Source organism: Balaenoptera acutorostrata, chromosome 6 (genome assembly GCF_949987535.1).
Source record: "Balaenoptera acutorostrata chromosome 6, mBalAcu1.1, whole genome shotgun sequence".
Lineage (NCBI taxonomy): Eukaryota > Metazoa > Chordata > Mammalia > Artiodactyla > Balaenopteridae > Balaenoptera > Balaenoptera acutorostrata.
The window spans coordinates 5849899-5866391 of NC_080069.1; the positions used below are offsets into that span (position 1 = coordinate 5849899).

Here is a 16493-nt window from a genome sequence, read left to right on the forward strand (position 1 = left end):
CATATCTCAGTGCATCTATACTTTATCTACTTTTGAAAGAAATGCCTCCAAAATAGGAACTCCATCTAGTAGACATTTGTCAGTGTGAGTTTGCACGGCACGGAAACACATTTCCTATTTGGCAAATCTCCAGGGGGAGCGTGGGAGGCCGGTGGGGGAGGGATGCAAGTCCTGAGTTCTGCCCCCTGCCTCCTACCCAACCTTCCAGGCTGTATCTGTGATCTGGTTGTGGTCAATCAAGGACTTTGAATCTTGAAAGAACGGATCTAGTGCTCAGGGACAAAGCTCATTCACCGTGGCAGCAGCAGCAGGGGTGGAGTCAGAAGTCAGTGACATGGCAGCAAGCGTCCAGGTGGCAGAGTCCAGCACGTGGTGATGTGTCCTCGGGGGTGTGCCCGTGGTGGAAGTGCTTCTCAGACTATTCCTGGGGAAGAAGCTGGGTCTTGGCCATGACCTCGCTCTCTTGTTTTCCACCTGTTTTTCCACCTGCATAATTCTGTGAGCCACCTGAGGTCCTTCTAACAAAATTCCTTCTCCGTTTAAGTTAGACAGAGTGGTTTCTTTTGTTTGCAACCAAAGTCCCTGGCTTTTAAGGAAAATAAAATACAATTTTTTAAAAAGTGTAATTTTCTGAGAAGTGAGGCATTTTCTTTTTTTTATTTTGGGGTATTCTATTAGCATACATGTTCTACTTTATCCTAGCACACTTTAATCTTTCCATCCGTACATTGTAATAGAGCCAACTAACAGTAATATAAACAACATACCTGTTAGTTGAGATGAAAATAAGACATCCCAGTGTTGTCTCAATCTTAAAAGTCAACCAAAGCTACTTATCGAGAGCATCTTCTTGTCCTGGGTTCCCAATCCTGGGTTCCCTGTCACAAACATGTTCTACTGAAGTGGATTCCAGCATTGTAGCGGGCCTGGCTCTAATACAACCTTCAAGAACAGTGGACTTCTGCCCTTTCCAGGGCTCTCCCTCCGTGGAAACATTTTCAGTTCCTCAAGGTTGGACACATTGCTCTGCAGCACACCCTTAGTGGTTTTTACTGAAGTACAGTTGACTTACAATATTATATTAGCTTCAAGTGTACAACATAGTGATTCTATATTTCTATAGATTATACTCCATTTAAAGTTATTATAAAATAATGGCTATATTTCCCTGTGCTGTACAATATATCCTTGTTGCTTATTTAGTTTATACATAGTAGTTTATACTTCTTCATCCCCTACCCCTATCTTGTCCCTCCCCGCTTTCCTCTCTGCACTATAGCCAATAGTTTGTTCTCTATATCTGTGAGTCTGCTTCTGTTATGTACATTCATTTGTTTTGTTTTTTAGATTCCACATATAAGTGGTAACATACAGTATTTGTATTCTTCTGTTTGACTTATTTCACTTAGCATAATATCCTCTGGGTCCATCCATGTGGTCACAAATGGCAGAATTTCATTCTTCTTTATGGCTGAGTAATATATATATATATATATATATATATATATATATATATATATATATATATAGCCACATCTTCTTTATCCATTCATCTGTTGGTGGTTGCTTCCATATCTTGGCTATTGTAAATAATGCTGCTATGAACATTGGGGTGCATGTATCTTTTTCGATTAGTGTTGTTGTTTTCTTTGGATATATACATTTTCAAATTCAAAAATTAGACACAGTTTAGAAATTGATCACTTTTTCTCATGGTGCACGCCTCCCTACTACAATGCTTTCCTCTGATATATATGGATATCTCCTATGGTCACCAAACACTCTAGTAGAAGCCTCCTTATGTTTTTGAAAAATACTCTTTGCCAGCCTACTTATAGTAAAAAGTAGTCTTTAAATTTGGGATTTAGAGAAATGTACAGGTAATCATGTTAACCCATCACCAGTTGAAATAATTCAATGAGGAGGTCGGGGCAGAAAGTCAAATTAGATTAGCCAACCAGAGAATCTGTCAATAAATGGAGAAAAACATAACTATTTGGAGTTGTTCCATTATACATGGTATAAAAAAAACCAACTGGCATTTCATTTGAAGATTGTTATTGCAGATTGTCATAATGGCCAGAGAATTCTTAATAGAGAGAACTTTGCAGATAAAAGTTCATTTTTGCTTTGATAAAAAGGTGGAAGTGCAGTGAGGTGAAAAGTCTGCTACATATACCTTTTGGGGGAAGATCCAAGGTCACGGGTCTGAGCTAAAACATGCGGGGGTGTATTGCAGTCACGACCAGAGTGACCACGCCTGATATTTCATGGAGGACGTAAATAGTGAAGAACCGGGGACTTCCTGAAGTTGCTAATCTAATTCTCAGACAATATTTAATTTATGTAATGCCAGTGATAGTATAGAATCTTAAGTTATTATGCCTGCAACTGCAGTGTCTGATAATCACTATGACCTTCTTCTAAGAACCTAGTTTAAATAAAAATTCTCTTATGTTCTTAAGAGTAAACTATGAACCACTGTAGAGTCATGGGAACATAGAGGAATGACAGTGATTTGTGTGTGTGTGTGTGTGTGTGTGTAATATCTGAGATATTATTTAAAATTATTTTCTAAAAACTATTTCCGTCCACTTTTGTAAACATGGCATGGTCTGGTAGATTTTCATCATTGCCAAAGTTGTTTCTAGACTGTGGAACTGATACACCTCCAGTCAGTATAGGAAATATAACTGATGTAAATGGAAGTTTTAGCAGCTTAGCTAGTCCTGAAAATACAACACCTGTTTCAAAATGTTGAATTACCTTTGAGGCAAAGAGAGAATGGTCTAAACATCAAAAACGTAAAACTTCTAACTAGAGAAAAATTACTCTTTCCTTTTTTAAAGTAGAAAACACAATTTCTTGACATGTAGCAAAAGATCCTATTGGATGTGACCTGAAAAACAAAGGTTCTTTTTATGTAAACACTGGCAATTTTCAAGAAGATTTTAAACAAAAAACACATAAAATTGACAGTCAAATTTCTGAAGACTAGTTGTCTTACCCTTTATAGGTATGAGTGTAATTCAAGTGCCAGAATCATAGGCAAATACTTCAAAACACTTTTAGATTTTTTAATATCCTCAGCACTAAAAATAAATGTATCCCCAATAAGTGAGCTGTACAAAGTGTAAATTAAATCTAAAAGCATCAGAGCAAATATTCCTGTTTGTTTTCTACAATGCTCCCATTTCTGAAGGAATGAAAGTAGTTTTAATAACGTATTTTATCCCCAAATTTTCATTGACTATTTTAACGTACTTCTTTATTCTTAATTAGAATCATATGGAAAGTCTCTAAACACTGAATTCAAATTCTTCTTCAAGCTTAGAAGAATTTTCAATCCATCAATTGAATCCATAGCTACAAGGTGCAATTTACTGTCTTATTTAAATTTTATGAATTTGAATGTTTTCACACTAACTTTTCCCCCAAAAGCCCATATGAAACCAAAAGGGGAAAGAAACTATTCTCAGGCATCAAGGTTTATGAGCATTTATCATCTCCTTCCCCAGCTGCCCTGCACCACGCAGCACTGTGAAGCCCGGACCACTTTCTTCTACAATCCACCAGTCCTTTCTCTGAATCCTTGTTTCACGCAGCCATTCACTGGCGTATTCCTGCAGTAAGATTTATCCAGCAGCTACGATGCACTGAGCATGATTTTGGGCACTTGGGAGGCGAAGACGAATTAAAACCTAGTACTTGCCCTCTGGCAGCTTACAGGCCATCCAACAGATCAACAAATGCAGAAGCACCGCTTGTACAGAACGGGAGATTACACAGAAATACAGATGTTTTAAACAGTACAAATATAACCATCTCAGGGCCTGGCCAGTACACATTTCTGTGATAGAGGGGGATGGGCACCGCCTGGTCCCCCTTCAGCGAAGGACTTGCTGTTTCAGCTGCTAGGAGGGCTGTGTGTGGACGTCCCCCAGCTGTCCTTCCCACAGGGGTGTCCCATCACCCCTGCTCAAGGCGCGCCCTTGCCGTGGCAACCACATCCAATGACCGATTGAAGGAGAGACCTTTGGTGCCCACACCCTGCTCCCCGTGGGGTCAGCTGCCCTGCAGGGTCCATGCGGCCCGTTCTCTCTCCTCAGTGCAGCTGCCTCCCCTCCCTTCCACAGGGTGGATTCCAAGGGCACTTCCTAAAAAAAACCTGCTGCCAGAATCTGCTTCCTGGAAAACCCAACTGGCAACGTTTCTTGAATGAGTTTAAAAAACGAACCATGGTTACTATAGGATCCAGCAATCCCACTCCTGGGCGTATATACAGAAAAGGCGAAAACTCTAATTCAAAAAGATACATGCACCCCCCAATGTTCATTGCAGCACTATTCACAATAGCCCAGACATGGAAGCAACCTGAATGTCCATCAACAGAGGAATGGATAAAGGAGGTGTGGTATATATAGACAATGGAATATTACTCAGCCATAAAAAGGAATGAAATAATGCCATGTGCAGCAACATGGATGGACCTAGAGATTACCATACTAAGTGAAGTCGGTCAGGAGGAGAAAGATAAATACCATATGATATCACTCATATATGGAACCTAAAAAAATGATACAAATGAACTTATTCACAAAACAGAAACAGACTCACAACACAGAAAACAAACTTCTAGTTATCAAAGGAGAAAGTGGGGTGGGGGGGGAGGGATAAATTAAGAATTTGGAATTAACAGATAATCACCACTATATATAAAATAGGTAACCAACAAGACCTACTATATAGCACAGGGAACTATACTGAATATCTTGTAATAACCTATAATGGAAAAGAACCTGAAATGAAATACATATAAATACATAAATATAAATATATATAAGAAATATAAATATATGTGTATAACTGAATCACTTTGCTGAAGCACCTGAAACTAACACATTATAAATCAAGCATATGTCAATTTAGAAAGAAAGAAAGAAAGAAAGAAGGAAAGAAAGAGGGAAAGAAAGGCAAAAAAATGAACCATGGCCCTAGCTTTCTTGCACTGGAATGTGACCATCAGGGGTATGTACTGGAGACCACTGCATTAAACATAACAATAACAACAACAACAACAATAATAATAATGGCAAAGAGCAACCTAGGGCTTGCCCTGCGACAGGCACAGTCTCAAGGGATCTGTAGCCAGCAGCTTATTAATCCTCACGGAAACTCTACAAGTGGGTCTGTCATTGATCCCTTTCAGCTGATGAGTGGCAGGAAGGACAGAACAAGGCTCAAGCTCCCGCACCTCCTGCAGTGCTCCCAGGCAGTGCAGCTCCAAGCCTGCTCTCCTGACCACTCTGGTGCCTCACTTCTCTGGTCCTCTAGTGTCCTAACACGTTTCACAGGGCCATTAGTAACTACCGTGGAATTACCCGGTAGAAGCACTTTTAGATCATAAATTACACCTGCCATTCGTGAGCCCGGACCACGTGCCAGCGCTGCTGTGTGCCCTTGACAGCCTCAAAGTATTGTCCTAACGTCTGTGAGTCAGGCGAGGCTTGGGAGTCCTGTTGGACCAATAAGAAAGCGAGTTTACAACTACCACGTGACTTAAAGTCAGCCCTCACAAGTAGCAGAGGCACCCTCAAATGTAGTATTCCTATCTCCAGAACAAATGATCTCAACGTTGTTAGATATTTAGATTTATTCAACTATATTTAATCTATGAACTAATCCTTACCTAAAATGGGCTAGAGTCTCCATCTCCAGTATCCATCATTTTTAGTTTTACCATCTGAGACAATCTCCAAACATCCCCAAAATGTGGAAAAAGGCACTGACCCCTCTGTCACTGAGAACAGCCCTAGCTATGATCCGGGACCTTCCCTGCTGAACCCAGAGAACTTGGACAGACTCCATACATTTCTTCTGGAGCCCTTGTGAGCATGTACAAGAGCTTCTACCCAAAATAAAAGCAGATCATTTTCTTCAGTTTTAAGCCTACATGCTATGAATGAACCACATTACATATTTGATTCTACTTTTAGGGTGTTGATGCCAATTCTAAAAAATCCCAGTTCACAATGTATAATAAGATGATGTCCTATTCTGCTCTTTGAAGATGAATTTAATTTCTAAGAGACCTCTGAGGCTTTTGGCCCATGAATAATGGATTAAATTTGGATTAAATTTAGCAAGAAGCAGTCTCTCCTGTGGCCAGAGTAAGGCACTGGGGGGCAGGATGTAAGAGGTTTTCCTTTATGTCATTATTTTTTTTCATGGAGGTGGAATTACATGAATTTGTCACCTTGGGAAACACAGGGTTATAAATTCCTCCTGACCAAGTAGGGAAAAGGATCTCTGAATCGTTCAGCTGTAACCAGAGTGGACGGCAAGGAACGAAAAGGGGCTCTGATGCCCGTTCGGGGCAAATCCAGCTTTTTGGTGGCAGGCACAAATGCACAGGGAGTAGGACTTCCACAGGCTTACTCCTTGACTCAGGAAATGCACTCACTCTTCTCCTCTGTTATTTCCTGCATGACAGCAGTTCCCAGTGGCAAAGGGCAAGCTCGCCCTCTGGGAAGGGGTGCAAATATAAATGACTGGGATCCTCGTCCAAGGTGCCCTGTGGCCACACCCTTCTCCTCCACCCCAAGCCCTCAGGGGGCACTTCATTTTCACTTTCGTACTTTTTCCCTCCAAGGGCAGGTTAAGGTCCAGAAAAAATGCCATCGTCAGTGGAGGTTCTCGATGATGGGCCCACATGTCTGCCCTTTTTCGGGTCTACCTGCATTCTGCCTCCCCCCTTGCTGGATGCCAGCCCCTCTGCAGGGCCTGGAAGAAGCTTCGAGAAGGCTGCTGCGAGACCCTCCATGAACGAAATGAACAGGGACGGACCCCACAGAGCATTGTTTCGCTGTCCATTTACTCTGCTTCTAACAGGACGGCTGACAGCACTCTGCGCTGGGGGAAAAAGAACCACAAAAGGGGGCTTCCCTGGTGGCGCAGTGGTTGAGAATCTGCCTGCTAATGCAGGGGACACGGGTTCGAGCCCTGGTCTGGGAAGATCCCACATGCCACGGAGCAGCTGGGCCCGTGAGCCACAACTGCTGAGCCTGCGCGTCTGGAGCCTGTGCCCCGCAACGAGAGGGGCCGCGATAGTGAAAGGCCCGCGCACCGCGATGAAGAGCGGTCCCCGCACCGTGATGAAGAGTGGCCCCCACTTGCCGCAACTGGAGAAAGCCCTCGCACGAACCGAAGACCCAACACAGCCAAAAAATAAAATAAATAAATAAATAAATAAATAAATAAATAAAGTAGCTATAAAAAAAAAAATTTAAAAAAAAAAAAAAAGAACCACAAAAGGTTTGCTTCTTCTTCGCCATGGGCCAGGCTTACCCTCCTCTGTGATCTGGTGGTGTGAAAATTACAGCCATTCGCCTTTCTCTGGAGAGGTACAACCAAAAACCACAGAGACAGCAGCTTGCCTTTCAAAAACTTCAATAAAAACTGTGGAATTCATCACAAAAGAAGTGACAAATGTCCTTGAAGTAACTTCTAATGATGCAATTCAACAGTCATTTAAAAACAACTTCCCAAAGCAATATACGGGTTCACTGCAATCCCTATCAAAATGTCTATAGCATTTTTCACAGAAATAGAACCAACAATTCTAAAATTTGCACGGAACCACGAAAAAAGCCCAAATAGCAAAAGCAATCACGATAAAAAAAAACCTGGAGGCTTCATGCTTCAGGATTTCAAACTCTATATTACTAAGGTCATAAAAACAGTACGATATTGACATAAAAACAAACACATAGATCAATGGAAAAAATAGCACAGCAATAAGCCTAAGCATATATGGTCAATTAATTTATGACAAAGGAGCCAAGAATAAACAAAGGAGAAATAGAATAATCTCTTTATTAACTGCTGTTGGGAAAACTGGGTAGCCACATGCAAAAGAATGAAACTGCACCACTATCATACACCATACACAAAAAATAACTTAAAATGAGTTAAAGGCTTGAATGGAAGATGTAAAACCATAAAACTCATAAAAGAAAACATAAAGGCAGTAAGTTCCTTGACATGGGTGTTGGAGATGATTTTCTGAATCTGACAAAAGAAGCAAAACCAATAAATGGAAAATAATGAAAGGCAGGAGAGCAAACTAAAAAGCTTATGCACATCAAAGGAACCATCAACCAAATAAAAAGGCAACCTACTGAAAAAATGAATAATACCTTAATAAACCTAACTTAGGAAAAAACTTTATGGCATGATTAAGTGAATCCTATACCAAAATGCCTATGTTTTGGTTGTTAGGAAATATATTAATATAGCTAATCAACTTATAAATTTTGGAAAGGCATGTAATCAACTTGATAGATGCAGACAAAGGAGCATGGCATGATTCTAAAGGTTATAATTATCAAAATAAAGAAAATATTCATGGATATGTACTCAAAGAAATGTCACAAACCCCATCACCCCCCCCAAAAAAAATTGTTGGCAGCTCGAATTCAAAAGAGACATAGGACAGAAAAGAGATGCTTAGATTCTACAAAATCAGGTCTCAGTTCCTTCATTCCTGGAATTTTGAGCCACCCGGTGTGCCTTTCTGCCAGGTAGAGGCATGGGTTCCATGGTGGGGGCTGGGAAAAGCATTGGAGCAGCTGAGACTCAAACACGTATCTGCCTATATTGTCGTACTGTTACAAGTCCAAACTTGCACTGCTCACTGCATGACAGGCAAATAAATCAAGAGACGAGGTGTTGGAGCAAAGAATAGCAACTTTATTCGGAAAGCCAGCAAACTGAGGAGATGGTGGACGAGTGTCCCAAAGAACCATCTTACTCGAGTTAGAATTCAGGTTTCTTTAATGTGAAAAGGGGAGGGGGTGTGGCTGGAACTCTTTGTTCCTGCAACTGTCCTCGTAAGTCCGGTCTCGATGTTCCTATAAACCTCTGACAAGACAAATGTCATTCTCTGTTTTGCAACTTTTTATCTCTAAATGAATGGGAAAGTGTTATACCTTTAGAGATCAGAGCCTTGAGAATGGGCTACCCTGTACGTTTCAGTCTACAGGCAACATTCTTAATTTGTAGCAAAAGCAATAGAATACAAAGAAACAGATCCAATATGGAGGCAGATCTGTTCTTCCCTAGTGCAGAAGTTGATCTTCAGGACAACCTGTAAAATACCCATTTCACAGAGGAAACACTGAGGTTCACAGACACCCAAGACTTTGCTCAGGCACCTACAGCCAGGAGTGGCACAGCTAGAAGCAAACTCAAATCTTCCTCCAAAGCCAACGTGGTTTTCTGTCTCTGTGCTGGACTTTAGTGACCTAACTTCTGTGAGGGTTTTGAGTTTAAATTAATTCTTCCTTGGTTATCCTAAATCTACTTCCTTAAAATGTCTAAAATGGGAAGGTCTCTTCTCTTTTCTTTGTCAGATAAAATGGTGGCTGTGTGGGTATCAGTGTATTAGAATTCACATTCTTTTAAATGAGAAGTTGATTTACCAAACACTATTTAAATTAAAAAGATTCCCAACGTGGTGATGTTCTCACTGTAGCTAATGCAGGTCAATTATGTGAGCATTTCCTAAATGGAACTTTATTGCTAGCTTATAATTAGATTCACCAGAGACTTATTAACCTCTGGGAAGAGTTACAAGTTTTGAATAAAAGCAAAGCAAAAGAATAACGTCCTCACTCATAGAAAGTAAAATTTGAAGCAAAAATAAAATAAAAATAAAATTCACAGGCACATAAGAATCAATTCACATGCACATAAGATTCAATTGTTTTTTTTTTAAAGAGTCAGATTTCCTGGGCCCTAGAGGTAAGAATCCAATAAGCCTCAAGGAGATTCCAGGAACATTTTATTTGGGTGCTGTTCTCATGGACACAGCTCCCCAACCACACTTGGAAATCCACTGTTTGGACTGTGGATGGAGGGCTTGGGGAGGAAGTATGCTTCCGGATAAGAGCTGCAGTTTGGAATTTGCAAGATGAGACAAGGTTACCCTCCCTGGGCTTCCCTGGTGGCGCAGCGGTTGAGAATCCGCCTGCCAATGCAGGGGACGTGGGTTTGAGCCCTGGTCCGGGAAGATCCCACGTGCTGTGGAGCAACTAAGCCCGTGAGCCACAACTACTGAGCCTGGGCTCTAGAGCCTGCGAGCCACAACTACTGAGCCTGTGTGCCACAACTGCTTTGCCTGTGCTCTAGAGTCCACGAGCCACAACTACTGAGCCTGCACTCTACAGCCTGTGAGCCACAACTACTGAGCCCGAGTGCCACAACTATGAGCCTGCGCTCTACAGCCTGTGAGCCACAACTACTGAGCCTGCACTCTAGAGCCCGCAAGCCACAACTACTGAGCCTGTGTGCCACAACTACTTTGTCTGTGCTCTAGAGTCCACGAGCCACAACTACTGAGCCTGCACTCTACAGCCTGTGAGCCACAACTACTGAGCCCGAGTGCCACAACTACTGAAGCCCACGCGCCTAGAGCCCATGCTCCCCAACAAGAGAAGCCACCACAATGAGAAGCCCGCATACCTCAATGAAGAGTAGCCCCTGCTCGCCGCAACTAGAGAAAGCCTGTGCGCAGCAACGAAGACCCAATGCAGCCAAAAATAAATAAATAAATAAAGGTTACCCTTCCTGATGAAGACTTTGAATAGGAACATTGTTAGCAGCAACATATAATTAAGTTCTCCCTTCAAAAATCATTGAGAGTGATAATAAGTTAGTGGATAATAATTTGACTAGATTTTAGGCTGATGCTCCTTCATCACCTCTTACTATTTGTAGCTACAATAAAACCTCACTAATAGAGACTTTTGTGCCTGAAGTGAACCTCCAAGGTATTAAAAAATGATTTGTGAAAGCAATAAGGTTTTTTTTGCCATCAACTTAGCCAACGGTTTGTTTTTATGTTAATTTTCAGTATAAGAGAGGCAGGCAAGTCCCTATATTACCTGTAGGAATGTAAATGTCTGTAATGTTTCAATCATTCTAGAAACTAGTTTGGAAATTTGTACTAAAAGTTTTCAAAAACTTTGCCTTAGCAATACAAGTTCTGTCCTCATGAAAAATTTGCACAAAGATCTATAATCAAAAATGTTTATAATAGTGAAAATCTGGGGATAGTCTAAATGTCCATAAATAGGGAAATAAGTAAATGATGATATATTGGAATATGGAATAGAATACATCTCTTTTAAAATGTCTTATACAAGTTTAAAATAATATGGAGGCAGTTCCTGGTGGTCCAGTGGTTAAGATGTCACCTTCCAATGCAGGGGGTGCGGGTTCGATCCCTGGTTGGGGAGCTAGGATCCCACATGCCTTGGGGCCAAAAAACCAAAACATAAAACAGAAGCACTATTGTAACAAATTCAATAAAGACTTTAAAAATGGTCCACATCAAATAAAATAAAGTAAAATAAAATAGAAAAAAGATTTTCATGGAAAATCACCTTAAATTGTCAAAGGTATTACTTCTCAACTAAGTTAACCAAAGAGAAAGAAAAAAGCACCTACAAAAAGAGATAAGAAATGCACCAATGTATTTAAAACACTCATCTTTAAAAGGTGAGATTATGAACAATTGGCATTTGTTTGTTTTTATATTTTTCAGGCTTTCCACAGGGGAAAGTATGTCTTTTATAATTTTATAAGTAATTTTCTTTTTAAAAAATAAAAAGAAAGATGTGCTTTCTTTTTCATGTAATATAGGCCGCAGTTGCAGATTTCCTCCTAAGTTCACTGAAAAGTGAAGAGAAAATATTGCTCCTTGATTTTCGATGCCTCACAATATGGCAGCCAGCTTCCCCCCAGAAGGAGCCAGAGAGAGGGCACCCAAGGGAGAAGCCACTGCCTCATTGTGCCCTGACCTCAGAAGGGTCATTCCATCACCTCGGCCACATTCTATTCATTCAGTCAGGACTACGTCCACGGTCACTCAAGGGGAAGAGGTCACACAACAGCATGAACACCAGGACGTGGGGATCACTGGGGAGGGTACCAACCCCAGAAGGGTCTAAGCGTGAGGTCCCCATTACTGATGGGGAAAGGCGGTCTCTTCACCCAAACAGAAAATCTGGACAGTGACCCCTGAAGGATATTTTTCTATCGTGCCTAAAAAGTGTTAGCAGGTTATAAAAACTCAATCTCATTCATTGCCCCTCCCATAGATCCCTGACCCCCAAGGCCAGTGCTGGAGGAGCTACTGCCTGGGGAGGTGCATGTGTGCCTGGGGTCTCCTGCTGGAATTTGGAGTACATTTTCCTGGAGAAAAAAAATCTTATAAACAGTCCACATTTTCCCAGGCCAACTACTAGAAGCCGATTCACCACAAACCTTAAAATTTTAATAGGAACGTGAACCTTAAAAAATACAGTACAGCTATGTCAACAGCATCAAATCTGATGATATTATAATTATTCTATGGAAAAATACATTTTGAGTTCTAAACAACTGACTTAAACAAGCAGACATTAGGAACTTAATCACTTATTATCTGTCCTCTGTATGGACACACAAAAGGTAGCTTGTATGCCTTTTTGGATAATTTCAAGGATAAATGCTCAAATCTGAAACCTATAAAATAACTGGGACAACTGTCCATTTCACCCCAAAACAGTATTAGTCAACAGTCACAGCAATTGATTTTTCTATAGTACGGAAAAGAAAAATGAGGCCATCCTATCGAGTGGATTTCAGTTTGTTGTTTTAATAACAGTTATCCTGTGAAATTACTAGTCTGGTAGCATAAGTGGAACTCTGCAAATGAACCTTTCATTTATAAATAGGGAGTTAGGGAGTTAAAATTATTACCACGGTCCTTGCTAATTTACAGATCAATATCATAGAACGTATTTGCTGATAATAGCACCATGCACACGGAGGATTCAATAATTGATGAAAAGGAAATATTGAATCTTAACATTTCTGGTGAATCCAATCCTGAATATAATTCTAACTACACGAGTTTTTAGGCTTTTTATGCTGTTTATATAACCATTACCTTAGTATGATGATATTTTTCTGTCCTACAGCATACTGAATTTCTCTCTTTGTTTTTTTCTTTCCCTCTCTCCCTCTCTGTCTCTGTCTCTCTCTTTTCCTATCGCTCCTGGGCTTAGGTTTCTGATAACTACACACTGAAAAAACTCCCACAAATATAAGTCGCAATCCCATTTTGATTCATTGGCATGGAAGGGCGACAACAAAGGGATTACATTTTCTTTTGCCTGTAGCTTTAAAGCAGCCACTTGACCTACAGCAACCATGAACCAAACTTTACTTTAGAGGTTTGTCATTTCGAGGGCGAACGTGGTGTTGCATTTCCCTCAAGGAATTTATTTGAGATAAATCTCTCAGGTTCATTTGGGTTCTTACCTACCATCTTGGCCTCAAGGGTATGTTTTTTTCCTTTTTTCCTGTTTGGATCTACCAATACATTCGATTCCATTCTAGAGCGCTCTAAAAATTAAATATTTACACGTTAATATTTCTTCCAGCCCAGGTAGACACAGTTAATATATACGAACAAGTTAGAAATTTGTATGCATTCAATTTTCTGTGAATAAGGATAAATTTGCTCTGTGTGTGTTTGTATGCACGTGTGTATATCTATATATTTATTGCGAGTATTCTAAGTACTTCCCTTTGCTGAGGCACTTAATCCTAATTCAACTGGTTAAATTGCTATATTATTCCCAGAGGTTGTGATGGATGGATGATTTTTTTTCCAGCAAATATTTACTGAGTTCCTATGTGGGCCAGGCACTATGCTAATTTTCAGTCTAATGAAGAAGATGAACATTAACTTGATTTCACACAAGTATCTTTTCATATTCCCTCACTTTGGTTAAGAATACAAGGACATCTCTATAAATCAATTTCCAGACATACAAAGCATGGAGGACCTCTGAGCTTCCAGGGAGAATGCATGATTGGGTCACTTGGAATTGGGCTCTCACATTGTCCAGCCTCCTTCCTCCACCTGCCTTACAGTAAGTGTGGGAGCCACTTGAGGCTCAGCCTGAAGACCCTTTATCGACTGACCCCTCACCCTCTCCCTAGGCAATCCTATTAAGTGTGTCTAGTGGCTTTAATTATCATGCGTATGAAGGTGACTCCCACTTTTATTTCTTGGTTCACCTTTCTTCTTTGGACTAGCTTTCTTTGGATTAGATTGATACATCCTACTGCCATTTGGCTTCTTCTCCTGGGATATCTTTAAGGTCGTCTCCATACTCATGACCTGTGTCTGGTCTGCATGACCCTGATGCCCTGTTCCTCTTGCACTGCTCCAGTTCCTAAAAAGATGCCACTCGTCTGTAAGCCTTTCAGATCTGCGCTTCAACATCAGTACCCCAGGGCTACCCTACCGCAGCCTCCTTCCCATGACCACCTTCTTTCATACTAGCCTATGTTTCCCTTCCATTATATTGTATTTGCTACAAGTTATAGCCACACACTGGTGTGGATATGAATATTTTAATATAATATATGAATACTATTATAACCCCAACAGTTATACCATTATTGGGCCATTATTATACCCCCAACAGCTCTTAGAATCGATACTCAAGAAAAAAGTTAAGTGAATGAATGCTAGCATTGGACTTGCTGCTGAGAAGAAGGAACCATTGCTGGCTTCCTGTGTCCCTCAGCAAGGGTAAGAGCTCATTTCGAGTCATGGAGTGCAACACAACCAAGGGGGTTTCTGGGGTAGTTGGAGAGCATGACAGTATCCAGTGCACACTGTAAGGGTTGTTTTGAAATTTCCTCAAATTTGTCCTCCAGAAGATTCAGCAGAGTCCATTCTGAAAACTTCTCTGGGCTGGTCCTTTCTGAGGGGCAAGACGCACAGGAAGGAATGGGGCGTAAGGATTCTTCTCCAGCTGCCAACGGATACAGCTGTGAGAAGACCCTCGCCCTGGTTTCCACTCCAGTAGAAGCTGTTGAAGACTGAGAGCTGTTGCCCCCACTGACAGGAGCAGAAGTGGAATTTTCCTTCACCAGGTGCTATTGAGACCAGCTGCCAAGGAGAACCTCCATCGTGAGTATGGTCCCCAGAAGTCACAGCTGAGGGACATTCCTCAGACAAGACATTCCTCAAGACATACTGCAGGGCGCCCTGTGTCACGACAGCAGCTACCAGGAGTAAACATCACAAAGTGAGGCCACGGCGCCCACAACTTTGGGTTCGACGCCCTCTCTGCTCTTAGTGGGCATTTTAGTATCGTCCTGAAGGACAAGACTGTAGTTCTTTCCATGTATTCCTCTCTTTTGTGAAGAAAAACTATTTTTCCAAGAAAATACTTGATGAGGATTGAGGGCCAGAAACCCTGGACAGGGGCTTACATTTATTCTAGAGATACTGAGTGAGAAACTAGCTCTTAGAATCACAACTGAAGGTACGCCTCAGAAAATAATGAAAGTAAAAATTCTCATTCAGAATGGGAGAAACCATTTTAATAGATTAAATAGACTCTGAGTATTGGTTCTGTAAATGTAAGACTCTGTCTTATTCACCATGTAACCCCAACAGTCCTTAATTCAAGAAAACGTTGAATGACTGAATGGGAGAATAATAGCTGAATGGACAAATGGATGATTTCCATTTATCCTAAAACATATTCAATAAGAATAGGACACCTGGGCTTCCCTGGTGGCACAGTGGTTGAGAGTCTGCCTGCCAATGCAGGGGACACGGGTTCGAGCCCTGGTCTGGGAAGATCCCACATGCCACGGAGCAGCTAGGCCCGTGAGCCACAACTACTGAGCCTGCGCGTCTGGAGCTTGTGCTCCGCAACAAGAGAGGCCGCGACAGTGAGAGGCCCCCGCTCGCCGCAACTGGAGAAAGCCCTCGCACAGAAATAAGGACCCAACGCAGCCAAAAATAAATATATAAATAAAATTTAAAAAAAAATAGGACACCTGATTTAAGTAAACATATATAAAGTTATTGAACAAGGCAGATATACTGATAATATGTAATACTTGTTCCCCAAAACAAAAGATACTTTCCATGTTTCCATGGTTTTATGTAGTAAACCAATAATTTTTCTCGTTTTTAGTCTGCACACAAAAATCTAAACAGCAGAGTCTCTGTAAAGCCACTGAAGCTACATTGCTGACAAGGAATCATTGAAAATTTAAAAAGACAATAAATTAGGTGCATCATACAGATATGGGTTGGAATGTGATGAAGGGAGGGGAACCATATACTAAGTCAGGTTGTTTAGCATCTTCTAAGGGCAGAAATGTCATTTCACTCCTCACTGGAAAGTTGCTGCTTCCTAAAGCAGTTCCGCTTTGGACCATGTAAGAGCATTCTTCAGGGGAGACAATGGGTTAATCTTACTTGATATATTGTTTGTGATTGGGGATTTTTACCGATGAAAAAGGGGAATACTTAAAGCTTAGAAGGTGAAAAAAAATTCTATGAAGGATAGGAGTTGTCCCCAGGAATACAGTGTCAGACAGAGGCTACAACTGCCCCATCAGCC

The 16493-nt window shown here is 41.1% G+C and overlaps 1 protein-coding gene across 1 annotated transcript in view; it reads left to right on the forward strand.

Annotated features, from left to right (window-relative positions):
- Positions 1-16493, forward strand: part of GALNTL6 (polypeptide N-acetylgalactosaminyltransferase like 6) — a 1175458-nt gene that overhangs the window by 1000409 nt on the left and 158556 nt on the right. The gene's annotated exons all lie outside the window — the stretch shown is intronic.